Raw genomic sequence first — 15481 nt, forward strand, 5'->3', positions numbered from 1 at the left:
GTTAGGGTTTAGGGACAGTGTTTTGGGGGAGTTGGAGGTCACGCCAGAGCACTCTGTGGGTCAAAGGCCAGTGATCCCAGTGACCAGATGAGGAGAAGGCAAGTGTCATGGATACAAACCAGTGTGGACAAGGGCTGGTGACCCCTCAGGCCGGTAGTTCCCCCCAGGATGGCAATCCCTGAGATCAAAAGTCCATGTGGGCAGGAGGCACTAGGACTGTTGACGCCATGGGTCTGTGAGTCCAGGGTTCGAGGCCTGTAGTATGGGGTCCTGTTATCAACAAGTCCTGGAGTCGATTGCAGAGATCAAAGCCCAAAGCTCAAAGATGAAGTTGGCTAATCAGGAAATCAAGGCCCAATAGCCGAATCCCTGGGTTTGCAAGTCTGGAAGTTCACTGGGGAAGTCAGAGGCCTATTGTCTGCAAGTACATGATCCCACTGGAGGCTGAAGGCCTGGAAGCAACCCTTCTGCAGGCCTGAGCATGTGGGTGGATGGAAGGGAGGAAAGGGGCTTGCTTTTCTGTTGTTGTTGTTGTTGTTGTAGCTTATGTTTTTCTGTAGAACGTGTTGCGCTGGAATGTGTGGCAACACTTGCGGGCTGCCCCCAGCACATCCTTAGAGTTTGTTTTTAATGGAAATGACACATTTTACTGTATGTTTCAATATACATGAGATAAATAAGTGAACCTGAAATCTTAAGTTAGTGCATAAAAGTGGTATTGATATTAAATAAAACTGCCCATGATTTTATTTGAATGGCAGAACAGGGGCTCTGTGCAATCCTGCTCCCAGTTTGTGTTCAGATACTCATATGTCCCAATGCGGGAGGAGAAGATGGCAGCGCAATGCAGCGCACACAGCTCTCCGGTGAAATGATATCGTATCTGTTAAATAGGGGCCGTGGACAATTCTGATTTGATAAAGACAGACATGAGAAGCAGAAGAACATCTGGAGAAATCTCTGAAATGCCGGGTTCGCTGCTGTTGTTACTGTGTGATCCAGAATCTCCGAAAGGTAGGCCACAAAATCCCCAACTTTGCCTGCTGCTGGCGAACCGAAGCTGAGGTCGAAGCATTCGGATAGAGCTGGTGTTCGGTACTCAGTATCGGAGGGCTGACAAGAGCTCGAAGTTTTCAGACGACTCAGAGTCGGACTGTGGTTGGGCATGGCAGGGAGAGTTTTCTTCCTTCTCCCATCTGCATGAGATGTGGGACTTTCAAGAAACTTTGAACTTTTTTTTACTGTGCCATGGACTGTTCTTCATCAAGTTATGGTATTGTTGCACTGTTGTAACTATATGTTATAATTATGTGGTTTTGTTAGTTTTTCAGTCTTGGTCTGTCCTGTCTTTTTGTGATATCACACCAGAGGAATATTGTATCATTTCTTAATGCATGAATTACCAAATGACGATAAAAGAGGACTGCGTGTCCTCATAATCTAATCTAATCTAATGCACTATGTGGTAACACTCATAAGAGCAAAGAAGTTTGCCTAAAGATGCAGCAGGACATACACTTTATTAGATACCCCTGTACACCTGCTTGTTAATGCAAATACAGTATCTGATCAGCCAATCTTATGGCAGCAACCCAATACATAAAAAGCATGCAGACATAGTCAAGAGGTTGAGTTGTTGTTCAGACCAAACATCAGTGAATGGGTAAGAATTGTGATCTAATTACTTCGACCATAGATTGATTGTTGGTGCCAGATGGGATAGTTTGAGTATCTCAGAAACTGCTGACCTCCTGGGATTTTCACACACTACAATCTCTAGATTTTACAGCAAATGGTGCAAAAAAAACCGAGAAAAATCATCCATTGAGCATCAGTTCTGTGGGCAAAAATGCCTTGTGAAAGAGAGAGGGCAGAGGACAATGGCCAGACAGTATGATTCTATTATCAAATTAAATTTGACCATATTACATTATGAAGTATTGGGACAATTGATCAAAAGCTTAACCAAGTGTTGGGTGTTACAAAGCCTTTAAGGAGTGAGGAATGAGGTAGAGAGGCTTGAGTCAGGATTTCAATTTGGGTAAATTCAAGACATAGCTGCCAGTGTGACAAAAGTGAAAACTGGGATGTGCAAAAGATCTGTTTTGCTTCTGTTCCCACTCCCTGTAACCATGGATACAAAGGGCAGTAAATTGATTCTGTTTTCTCTCTTTGCAAACCCAGCAACATTTGATGAATTTGGATGGATTTGTAAACCAATCCTGGGCAAGCTCACTTTACCTACCATAAAATTGACAAAGCAAGAACCCAGTTGATGTGATTGCAGAAGAGCCTTATTCTCTCCCCTATCTCTACTCTTCTTATTTAGAAACCATATCTAGCAGAAACTCATTAGCTCATTCCCTGTACTTGTGAATGCACTTGCTCTATAGTCCACAGACTTTGATGGGCTCCTCGTGCACTGATGTCAATACTGTATTGCTTTCACACTACCTTTAAATTGTTTATTTTTGGTCAGTGCAACTTACTTGGCCTCTGCTCTTTTCCAAATAAAGTTGTTGTCACGTGAGTCTGGAAACTGAAATAAACACAGGACCTCGACACATAAACATTCATGCACAACATCTCAGTAAAGATCACTGGGTTAATGGAGCCCTCAGCAATGTTTCTCACACTAAATGACTGAAGTCAGGTAGAGAATTCATGAATTTAGCTAATTTGGCTGAGGGCAAACTCCGGATTTCTCCAATTTATGATTCAGTTACGCACTCTTACTAAGCCAGTGGTTGTTAGATACCAATTCATACATTATGCTGTAGTTGTATGCGAGGTTTGTGAGGTCACATTTGGAGTATTGTGTTTTAATCATCCTGCTATAGAAAAGAATCCATTAAATTGGAAAGAGCACAAAAAAATTACGAAGATGTTGTCAGCGTTCAAAGGACTGAGTAATAAGGAGAAAATGAACAGGCTAGGACTTTATTCATTGGAGCATAGGAGAATGAGGGATATAAAATCATGAGGGGCATAGAAAAAGTGACAACAAGCCGTCTTATTCTCAGAGCTGGGAATCAAGAACTAGTGGGCATCGGTTTATGGTGAAACATAGAAACACAGAAACATAGAAAATAGGTGCAGGAGTAGGCCATATCATGGCTGATCATCCAACTCAGAATCCTATACCAGCCTTCCTCCCATACCCCCTGATCCCTTTAGCCACAGGGGCCATATCTAACTCTTTCTTAAATAAGAGTGAGAGGGGAAGGTTTTAATAAAAACCTAAGGAAGGATTTCTGCAATATGGAATGAGCTGACAGAAGAAGTGGTTGAGACATTTACTTCAACAATAATATAAGGTAATTGGACAGGTATATGGATAGGAAAGATTTAGAGGGATATAGGCTGAAGTGGGGAAGTGGGCAAATTGGAGTAGCTTAAATGGGAAACTTGCTTGGGTTTGGCTAGTTGGGTCAAAGATCTGTGTGACCCTTTGACTCGATACTGTACATCTTTCATAGCAATACATTCAAAGATAGGACAGTTTTCAATACATGGCTATTCAGATTTCACAACTTTCATAGAACCCCTGATCAACAGGATGAAATTAAGTGTCTTCAGTGAAGATGGACATTTGGACACCCACCCAATGAAGCCAATACCCACTCCTGAGAGACAAGCTCAAAGCTGTGGCAAACTGATGGATAGACTACCTGATGTCAGCCCCTGTCAGGCATCAACCTATAACTCAGCAACAGCAGTGAATATGTAGACAATCTCTGAAGAATTCTCACAAACAACAAGCCAGAAAGTACAAAAGATTTGAATTTTATGATCTTTTAAAGTATTTTACAGATAGCAAAATAAAGATTAAAAACACACATGATGAAATGTCTGACAGCACAGAAATTGGCCCTTTGCCCTACCCTGTCTACATTGATATTCTACCACTCATTTTTAATGATCTATCGTTAATATCATTTTATTCTTGACACACTCACATCAGTTTCCCTATAAATACTCAACAATGAAGCAGCCTCAACTTTTTTAGAATAGAAAATTCCTAACAATAACTAACAAAGATATTTCTTCCATTTCTTCTTCACTTCCATTTCCACAGGGTGCCCAATAGCTTCTGTGTAACTGGCTCTCTTGTTTTTTCCTTCTGGAAAACACCAAGATGTGGCCAGGAGATCCAACAGCTAACGAACCTTAACATGCCATTCCAATTTTCCAACTTATTTCCTTCCACATGTTGGATATCTTCAATAAAACTTTATCTTGTGACCAAAAACTATTTCATCTCAATGACAAAAACATTCTTTTTTACAGCATCTTTCTTCTTCTTCTTCTTCATGTGCCTTGCGTGTTACATGCTTGGGTGATCATGGCACTCCACATCCAACGATTCCTTGCAGCGTCAATGATATCTCGCACATTTAGATCTGTTAATTCTTTCACAGTGTCCATATATTCTCTTCTTTGCCTTCTTCTTCCACGTTTCCCAGGCACACAGCTTCTATTTCTCCATTTCTGATGACATGGCCCAGGAATTTAAGTTTCCTCTCATTTAATGTCCTCATTAAAGGTCTTTTTGTATGGGCACGTTGGAGTACTGTCTCATTAGTTACCCTATCTCTATATGACATTTTCAGCATTCTCCTAAGAAACCACATTTCTGTTGCTTTTAAGTTTCTTTGGAGTTCTGGTGTTATAGTCCATGTTTCGGAAGCATACAGCAAGATTAACCAGATGTAACATTTTAATAGCCTAAACCTTGTTGTCATAGAAATATGTCTGTTGGTTAAAATGGGTTTCATTCTTTGGAAGATGGTTTTGGCAATGGCAATTCTTCTTTTTATTTCTACTTTACTTCTAGCATCTTGTGATATAAAACTACCAAGGTAACTAAAGCTGGTCTTTTGTTCAATCTCTTGGTTACAGATGTACAATTGGCAGTTGGGAGTATCCTGCTGTTTTGATATTACCATACATTTGTTTTTTGTTACAGTTGATGGTTAGACCAAAATCTGCACTTGTTTGTACTACTTTGTTGAGGAGGATTCATAGGTCTTCTGCAGCACTTGCTATTAGGGTGGTATTATCTGCATATCTTATATTGTTGATGTTAACACCTCCAATTTTTATCCCATCTAGGTCTTCTATTTCTCTGAGAATCATTTCACTATAGATATTATATAATTGCGGTGAGGCAACGCATCCCTGTCTAACTCCTCTTTGAATTTTAGTCCAACTGCTTATATTATCATCAATTTTTACCACCACCGTTTGATTCCAATATAAATTCTGAAGCAGTTGTTGGTCCCTTCCGTCTATGTTTAGTTTAGCAAGAATTTGAAATATTTTTTCATGTTGCGCTTTGTTGAATGCTTCAGTGAAATCAATAAAACATAAAAAGACATCATTTTGATATTCAATTGCCCTTTCTGAAAGCATTCGTAGTATGAAAATTGCATTCCTAGTTCCTCTATCCTCAATAAACCCATATTGCAGTTTAGAAGTTTCTGGTCTCAACTTGTTTTTAATTCAACTCAGAACAAGTCTCAACAAAATCTTTATTATGTGACTCATAAGGCTAATTTTCGCAGTCAATAGTTCCAAGAATTTTTGGCAGAGTTATAAATACTGATTTCAAGAGATCGTCAGGCAATACACCAGACTCATACATGCCAGTAAACAGTTCAAAAAGAATATCTATGCCCAGGTCTTCTAGGGCTTGTATCATTTCCACTGAAGTTTCATCAGATCCAATGGCTTTACCATGGTTCATGCTTTTCTTTGCTTTAGTTATTTCTTCTTTGGTAATAGGTGGGCCAGAATTAGGGTGTTTAATATCTGGGGGTTCCCTGCTATTATCTTCAAAATACTGCTCTATATACTGAATCCACCTCTCACATACCTTATCTGGATCTGTTAGTGTGGATCCATCTGCAGATCTTATGCATCCTGTAGAGGAGGTTTTCTTAATTCCAGTAATTTCCTTAATTTTCTTGTGCATTTCTTTGCTGTTGCTAATATAGCTTTCTACTTAATTGCATTTTTGATTCAGCCATTCCTCCTTTGCAATATTGCTCAATTGTCTGATCTGTCTGTCTAGCTCTCTGTATTGTACTTCATTATTCTTCACTAAACTTATTTGTTCCATCAGATCTAGAATTTTTTGGGTTATCCGCCCGTTGTTGGTGTGTTGGATTTCTTGTACTGGGATTAACTCCTCTGCTGATTGCTGTAGAGCATATTTAAATCTGTCCCAAATAGATGTTGTTACGTTTTCGTTGAGGTGTTCTACATCTGTTTTGAATTGTTGCTTAAGGCTGCTATCATTTTTAAATTCTCCCAACATATACTTCTTTCTCTTTTTTCCATATTTCAGTTTCCTTAATTTTGTTTTGATGGTAGCTATTACTGGATGGTGATCTGAACCACAGTCTGCTCCTGGGTAGACTTTAGAATTTGTGTTATTATTTGTAAAGCGTTCATTGATGGTAATGAAATTTATTTGATTCCTTGTTCTATCTCCAGGGCTAATCCAAGTACACAATCTACGTGGATGGTTTTTATACCAAGTATTGGTGATCACTTGGTTGTTTCTGACACACCAATCAGTAAACCCTTCTCCATTTTCATTTTCCTCCCCTAATCCAAAAGGTCCTATGATGTTATCAACCCTTTCCTGTCCAAGTTTGGAGTTAAAATCTCCCATGAATAGTTTTATATCCTGAGACTTACATTGCTCATAAACACTGTCAAGATCTTCATAAAACTTGTTGATATCCTCTTCATCCGCATCATGTGTTGGCGCGTTGGCTTGGATTATGCTAATGTTAAAAGGGTTACTCCTTAATTTAACTAAAAGCAGCCGGTCGGATATCACCCAATATCCCATGAGACATTTTGATACTTGTTTGTTTAAAATAATTCCAGCTCCATACATATGCTGTTAACTTCCAGAATACATTATCAGAGAACTATTCTTAGTGAATTTGCCATTGTTGGTCCATCTAAATTCTGACAGGCCTAAGATATCGACTTCCAACCTTTTCATTTCAGTTAATGTGTTGTCCAACTTTCCTTTCTGGTGAAGTGTACGGATGTTCCATGTTGCTACCCTTAGCCTTTCCCTATTGCTTACAGTCTCTGGATGACGGTCTGATGTCACCTGCAGCACATGACTACCCCTACCGAGCGAGGTGTTGTTCTGTGGATTAGACTCAACCCCGTTCACGCTGTTGTCTGGTTCCCTTCTTTTGTTTCTTTCCATGATTGACTAGGCAGAAATTTCAACAGTGGTTTGCCGTTGCCTTCTGCTGCCACAGTGCTCATCTAACTAGAACATTTGACCTCTACTGGTGTTCCCAATTGGGAATCATACACTAGATGTTGCCCAACCTCTGCTGTTGTTGTACAAAGACAATCCTCCACCAAGCTTGGAATCCATCTCCCTGCTGCCGGGGACTTCAGTGATTTTAGGTGACACCACCACCATTGGTCTGGTTATTTTTCTGGCGCCAAACATTCGCCATAGACAGAGCTCCTTCAGCGAGACAGGGTGCACCCGGACCTAAGTCCTATGTGAAGGCGGAGTTGTCTTGGGTAGGAGAAGCTATATAATTGCTATCGGCATTTCCTGATATTTAGTCAGGACCCAGACACCCAATACACCCCACAACATCTTTAACATAGCTACACTGACCCAGAGTGCTTCCCGAACAAAAAAAACAATGCCAATGAACCATGTAAATGAGTTATAAGGTAGGTTAACTGTATGATATTCAAAGACTATTTATATTTATTGATTTGATATCTTTCTGTAAAGCATAGAGGAAGGCCATTTGGCCCATTAAGTTCATGCCAGCTCAATGCAATGAAATAAATTTCATACCCCCATTTATTTTTCTGTAACCAATTCTCACTCACATGTCCATCAGCTCCCCTTTCTTTTCAGTTCTTCTACCACCTAAGTATCTGACGAAGCAGAATGCCATTGGGACATCTGGAGGAATCTGAGCATCTACATTTACAGGGAGAATGTGTAAATGCTGAGACATACCGAGAGCCACCTGCATGCCTATATGTGAAGTTGACCCCGATGTTGTTGGATAGGGAGCTCCAAGAATTAGACTGACCAACAAAAAATGAAGAGTGATAATACTAGCAAGCTGAAATATCATTGAGGGGACCCTGCGGGTAGTGATGCTCCTATGTACTTGTACCTATTCCTCTGTGCTAAGTAGAATAAATGATAAAAGGTGCATGTATTAATCCATGTTTCCTCAAATCATCTGTCTAAATAATGTACATGAGTTAAAAATAAAATCATTGTCCCATCCCTGGAAAGACTTCAAACAATTCCAACAGGTCTGCATTGTACATTGCCACCAGATGGTGCTACATCGTTACGTCTCTGTGGATCTTGTCGCCTGGTATGCTTTCAAGGGAAACAGAATAAGTCACAAGAATTCCATGTCCTGTTGAATCTGGTCAGCCAAAAGTAACTCTAGCCTGAATTTCAACCTGTCTACCTCGTATGAACGACCGTTACATGTTACATTCCCAGTGGTCCACGATTACTTTAGAGCTCTCAGGAACTGAAGCTGGGAATCAAAAGAAAGCCAGTTCTGATGAAGGGCCCTCAAACCAAAATGTTAACTCTTTTTCTCTTCCCACAGAGGAAGCCTGAATTGCTGAGTGTTATCGCTTTTAATCTTAGAGTCAAAGAGTCATACAGCACAGAAACAGGCCTTCGACCCACCCTGTCTATGATGCCCGCTAAGAACCATCAGTACTGGTTTTCAATGGTTGTCAGTTCATGTGGTCATACAGATGCTTCTTATGCTTTGTCAGTGTACCTGCCTTCACTCCCTTCTCAGACAAAGTGTTGCAGATCGTAACCATGCTTTGGGTGAATTGCTTTATTTTAATCTTCCAGGCATTGCAGCAATCAAACTGCAACAAAGAACATCACGGCAAGGGTTAAAACAAAGATGCATTTCTCTTCTTCATTTGCTTTGAACTTCTTGGATACTACTTGTGAAAAGTGCAGCCACAGACTTAGCAGCACAATGGTTAAATCAGGGGTCGGCAACCTTTTTGCCTCTGTGGGCCGGATTACGTATTAATGAGTGGACAGTGGGCCAGATAAATGTCATTAAAAACTTGGAATATGAGAATTATCCATTTAAGTACATCTAGTTATGTTTTGCCTCAAATTAATGAATAACACATGCTAGAAAATCATTTGTGCTTAACCAAGGATGCCAATTAGTAATCAAAGAACTCAGTTTAATTGCAATTCATTTCAATCAAGGCATCTTTTGAATCTATTAAAAGGACACAAAGAATCTTTAAACATAAAACCTATGAACATGATGCATTGAATGGTGGTAAATTAAGTATAATAAAAAAGAAAATTTTAATGCAAATAGCCAATAAATCAATGTGAAATTTGATGCTGTTTGTTGCTTGAAAGTTTCTCAATATTGGGTGTCAGACTTGTTGATGCCAAGAGCAAGACATTATCTATATGGGCATCAGTCAATCTTATTCTCAAATGTTTCTTGGTGTGCTTCATTTTTGAAAATAATTGCTCACACAGATAAGTGCTGCCAAACAATGATGCCATCTTTTTTTCATGGTCCACTAAGTAAGTATACTTCCCTAGGAAGAGGTACAGTCGACGTTTCAGGCCGAGACCCTTCGTCAGGACGAAGGGTCTCAGCCTGAAACGTCAACTGTACCTCTTCCTAGAGATGCTGCCTAGCCTACTGCGTTCACCAGCAACTTTGATGTGTGTTGCTTGAATTTCCAACATCTGCAAAATTCCTGTTGTTTGCAGCAATGTGATGATGCCTTTTTTCTGTCCTACCATTGCTGGTGCCCTATCAGTTGTGATGCCAATTAGCTTCGACACAGTAAGTTTCATTTCTGACGTCATTTTCAACAAAGCTTCAAAAATGTCTGCTCCAGTAACCGTGTCCTTCATAGGAATTAATTGAATAAACGCTTCAAAAATTTGAAAAGTTGAGGTCGCTCCTCGCACAAACACTGCAAGTTGAGTAGTGTCTCTCAAGTCTGTACTCTCATCAAGTCAAGTCAGGTCAAGTCAAGTCAAGTCACTTTTTATTGTCATTTTGACCATAACTGCTGATACAGTACACAGTAAAAACGAGACAATGTTTTTCAGGACCATGGTGCTACATGAAACAATACAAAAACTACACTGAACTACATAAAAACAACACAAAAACTACACTAGACCACAGACCTACCCAGGACTGCATAAAGTGCACAAAACAGTGCAGGCATTACAATAAATAATAAACAAGACGATAGGCACAGTAGAGGGCAGTAGGTTGGTGTCAGTCCAGGCTCTGGGTATTGAGGAGTCTGATGGCTTGGGGAGAGAAACTGTTACATAGTCTGAGCCGAAATGCCTTGGTGCCTTCTGCCAGATGGCAGGAGGGAGAAGAGTTTGTATGAGGGGTGTGTGGGGCCCTTCATAATGCTGTTTGCTTTGCGGATGCAGCGCGTGGTGTAAATGTCTGTAATGGCGAGAAGGGAGACCCCAATGATCTTCTCAGCTGCCCTCACTATCCACTGCAGGGTCTTGCGATCTGAGATGGTGCAATTTCCGAACCAGGCAGTGATGCAGCTGCTCAGGATGCTCTCAATACAACCTCTGTAGAATGTGGTGAGGATGGGGGGTGGGAGATGGACTTTTCTCAGCCTTCGCAGAAAGTAGATACGCTGCTGGGCCTTCTTTGCTATGGAGCTGGGGTTGAGGGACCAGGTGAGATTCTCCACCAGGTGAACACCAAGAAATTTGGTGCTCTTAACGATCTCTACAGACAAGTCGTTGATGTTCAGCGGAGAGTGGTCGTTGCGTGTCCTCTTGAAGTCAACAACCATCTCTTTTGTTCTGTTCACATTCGAGACAGGTTTTTGGCTCTGCACCAGTACGTTAGCTGCTGCACCTCCTCTCTGTATGCTGACTCATCGTTCTTGCTGATGAGACCCACCAGTCGTGTCATCGGCAAACTTGATGATGTGGTTCGAGCTGTGTGTTGCAGCACAGTCGTGGGTCAGCAGAGTGAACAGCAGTGGACTGAGCACACAGCCCTGGGGGGCCCCCGTGCTCAGTGTGATGGTGTTGGAGATGCTGCTTCTGATCCGGACTAACTGAGGTCTCCCAGTCAGGAAGTCTAGGATCCAGTTGGAGAAGGAGGTGTTCAGGACCAGTAGGCTCAGCTTTCCAATCAGTTTCTGAGGAATGATTGTGTTGAATGCTGAACTGAAGTCTATGAACAGCATTTGAACGTACGTGTCATTTTTGTCCAGATGGGTTAGGGCCAGGTGGAGAGTGATGGCAATGGCGTTGTCTGTTGAACAGTCGGGACGGTACGCGAAACTGCAGGGGGTCAAGTGAGGGGGGCAGCAGGGTCTTGATGTGCCTCATGACAAGCCTCTCGAAACACTTCATGATGATGGATGTGAGTGCAACGGGTTGGTAGTCATTGAGGTAGGACGCTGAAGACTTCTTCGGCATGGGGACGATGGTGGCGGCCTTGAAGCACGTAGGAACGACGGCACTGCTCAGGGAGGTGTTGAAGATGTCAGTGAGAATCTCTGCTAGTTATTCTGCACATTCTCTAAGCACTCTGCCAGGAATATTCTCTGGTCCAGCAGCCTTCTGTGGGTTTACCCTGCACAGGGTTCTCCTCAATTCATTCAAGCACAATTGAAAAAAATTGCAATCTGCTGACATTTCTTCAACTCACCGTGTGATTGTTCTTGCTGACAGGCTGATAGATGCAAATAAAGATTTCTTTTCAGGACAAACAATATCCACCACTGCCAATGAACATTCTTTGACAAACTTTCCATCTTTCCTCATCTTTTCTGCAATATATTTTGAGACTTCGTAGCTGGCATGAGTATTTCCTTCATTTTCACTGCTTTTCTTGGCAAAAATCTGACATTTGTTTTCCAAAACTAGCCTTCATTCACTCAACTTCATCCTTCCTTGCTTGGCCAGTAAACTTGTTAAAATTTCTACTATGGCAGGTCTCGTAATGTCGCCTGATATTTGCCACCTTCTTCACAGTAACATTTTCTAGGCAAATGAGACAAGCTGGTTTCCCAGCTTGCTCGATGAAGAAGTAATCCAGTGTCCAAGTGTCTTGGAAATTTCAGCACTCAGTGTCTACCTTCCTGCGTTTTGCATTCATTGCCATTGGAATTTTTTTCTTCAATTTTATTTTGAAACGCGAGCTATTCAACAAGCATTGTAGCCCATGTAAATATCTGGATATTTAGCGTGGATTTCTTGTTAAAACACAGTGACGCTGTTTCTGTTTACAAATTTGAACGACCCCATCCGAAAACCTGCCCATGCATGGAGTGTATCTCATACATATTAATAAGGTGGTCTGCCTTCCCATCATTTGTGTATACCAGTGTTTGGTTTGGAACAAAACGAAACCTGGGACCAGTGTAACAAGTCACCATGCATGCCCATCAGTGTGGTCGCATGAAACACTCAGAATAAGGAAAAATCACTAGTCGGCCACATAAACGTGGTATCCCAATATTTGCTTGCAAGCCAGTCAGAATACCTTCGCCTATCACTGGGTTAAATGAAGGCATAAGTAATTCAAGGACCTGGAGATGTGAGTTTGAATCCCATCATCCCAGTATGGGGAACTTACATGTTTCCATGTCATACAACTTTACTTACAGCAGTTAAGAAACTTACAAATAGAGAGTCATTGGGACATCCCTAAAAATCAGAGCACCTCAAGTCACAGGGAGAATTTGCAAACTCCACACAGAGTTCCACATCCTCACATGCTGGGTGGGGAACTCCAGGACAATGATAAAGGAACAATGATATTACTTGTAAGTTGAGATAACGTGAGATTATAGGAGGGGAAATGAATTTAAGTGCCTAAAAGTCATGACTTGTGCAATTGAAGTTCATTTTCTTTTTCATTGACTGAGAGAGGTGAGGTGTTGGTTGGATGGCTTTGATCATTTGCTAATGGTGAGTGGAGATGTGGTAGTGAAAGGGTCACGTGAAGAACCCACTCAGATGGCACCTGAAGAGAAAAAGTGGCCTTAACAGTCAGGTTACTTTTGATATCTAACTGCTCACTACAGCTTTAGTCCTGTGAGTTAGGCCATTGGTCAGACAGCTGGGATTTAAGGAGGTTCTCAAAGGGGGTGGTTGGTTGTAAGATTAGATGGGTAGGACAGAAACCTCGTTAATTTATCTGGGACATGAACTCAGATCCCATCATGTTGGCTGCGGAATTTAGATTCATTCACATAAATCAATTTGGAAAAGCTCAGAGTGGTAATAACGAAGATGGGTTGTTGCCTAATTGTAATAAAATTCATAATCAGATTATTTATTGTCACACATACCAATGTACAGTGGGAATCTTAGATTTGCACACAGAACATTTCACAACATTGAGGTAATACGTGGGTAAAGGAATAACAGAATATAATGATGACCACACAAAATGCTGGAGGAACTCTGCAGGTCAGGAAGCATCTATGGAAAAGAGTAAACAGTTGACATTTCAGGCCGAGACCCTTTTACTCTTTTCCTGACCAGCAGAGTTCTTCCAGCACTTTTTGTGTGCTGCTTTGGATTTCCAGCATCCGCAGATTTTCTTGTGTTTGTGATATAGTGATGAGGTAGAATGTGAGGTAAAGAGTTCATCTTTATCATACTAGAAATTTATTCAATAGTATTTTAAAAGTGGAGTAGAGTACTTGAATAGTGAAAAGTGTACTTGAGGCTGGTGGTGGATGTTTACAAGCTTTTATATTATCTGCCCTGTGGAAGAGGGATAAAATGGTAATATGGTAAATTAGTTTATTATTGTTACATGTACTGATGCAGGGGGGAACAACTTGCCTTGCATACTGTCCATATAGATCATTTCAGTACAAGAGTATGATGAGAAAATACAATGGAAAATAGAACCAGAATGCAGAATACAGTGTTACAGTTACAGAGAAAAGTGCAGTGTAGGTAGACATACTTTATACTTTATTGTTGCCAAACAATTGATACTAGAACGTATAATCATCACAGCGATATTTGATTCTGCGCTTCCCACTCCCTGGATTACAAATCAATAGTAAATATTAAAAATTTAAATTATAAATCATAAATAGAAAATAGAAAAATGGAAAGTAAGGTAGTGCAAAAAAACCGAGAGGCAAGTCCGGATATTTTGAGGATACGGCCCAGATCCGGGTCAGGATCCGTTCAACAGTCTTATCACAGATGGAAAGAAGCTGTTCCCAAGTCTGGCCGTACGAGTCTTCAAGCTCCTGAGCCTTCTCCCGGAGGGAAGAGGGACGAAAAGTGTGTTGGCTGGGTGGGTCGTGTCCTTGATTATCCTGGCAGCACTGCTCCGACAGCGTGCGGTGTAAGGTGCACGGCCATAACAAGGTAGATTGTGAAGTCAAGAGTCTACCTTATTGTCTTACAGCAGTAGGGTTGACACTGTCCATGATCCCGATTAATCTGATGTGAAGGGGTAGCCCTGTGAAATTAGACTGAGGAAGGTGGGCCTATATTGTGTGTTTAAATAAGCAAGAGTGAAGACTATGTAAAATGGAGGATATTTTTTCTGGCTGAAGATTTTTGATATATGGGCACAGTATCAGGATCTGGCATTTGGAACTGAAAGTTGTGGATCTTTGGACTCCTCTACCAGAGGCTGTGGATATTTATTTGGTGATTATACTGAAGGCTAATCAGGTAGTCACAGAGGCCTTTCAACACTTCAAGTCTCACAACATTATGCATCCATTCTTACGCTAACCTTGTTTGATTAGAGTCATGGAGTCATAGAACACTACTGCACAGAAATACACCCTTTGGCCCACCTAGTCCATGCCAAACTATTAACCTACCTAGTCCAATTGACCATAGCTCTCCATACCCTTCCCACCCACATACCTACCTAAATTTCTCCTAAATATTGAAATCAAACCCACATCTACCACTTGTGCTGGCAGCTCGTTCCACATTCTCACTCCCTCTGAGTAACAACGTTCCCCCTCATGTTCCCCTTAAACATTTCACCTTTCATCCTTAACCCATGACCTTTAGTTGCAGTCTCGTCCTACCTCAGTGGAGAAAGCCTTCTTGCATTTACTCTATCTACGATCATCGTAATTTTGTGCCGCGTCATATGATGTAGGCAACCATGATGTCATGACTGCTCTAGGAAAATTTTTCTACATTGCCATTGCCTTCTCTCCTGGGCAGTGCTTTGCAAAATGGGAGACCCCAGACATTATCAATTCTCTTCAGAGGTTGTCCGCCTGGAGTCAGTAGTCATATAACCAGTGATGTGCACCAGCTGCTCATACGAGCATCCACCACTTGCTGCCATGGCTTCACGTGGCCCCAATCAAGGGACTAAGAAGGTGCTACACGCCTTGCCCAAGGGAAACCTGCAAGGTAGCGGAGGGA

This window comes from Mobula birostris, chromosome 4 (assembly GCF_030028105.1).
Source record: "Mobula birostris isolate sMobBir1 chromosome 4, sMobBir1.hap1, whole genome shotgun sequence".
In the NCBI taxonomy this organism is placed as follows: Eukaryota; Metazoa; Chordata; class Chondrichthyes; order Myliobatiformes; family Myliobatidae; genus Mobula; species Mobula birostris.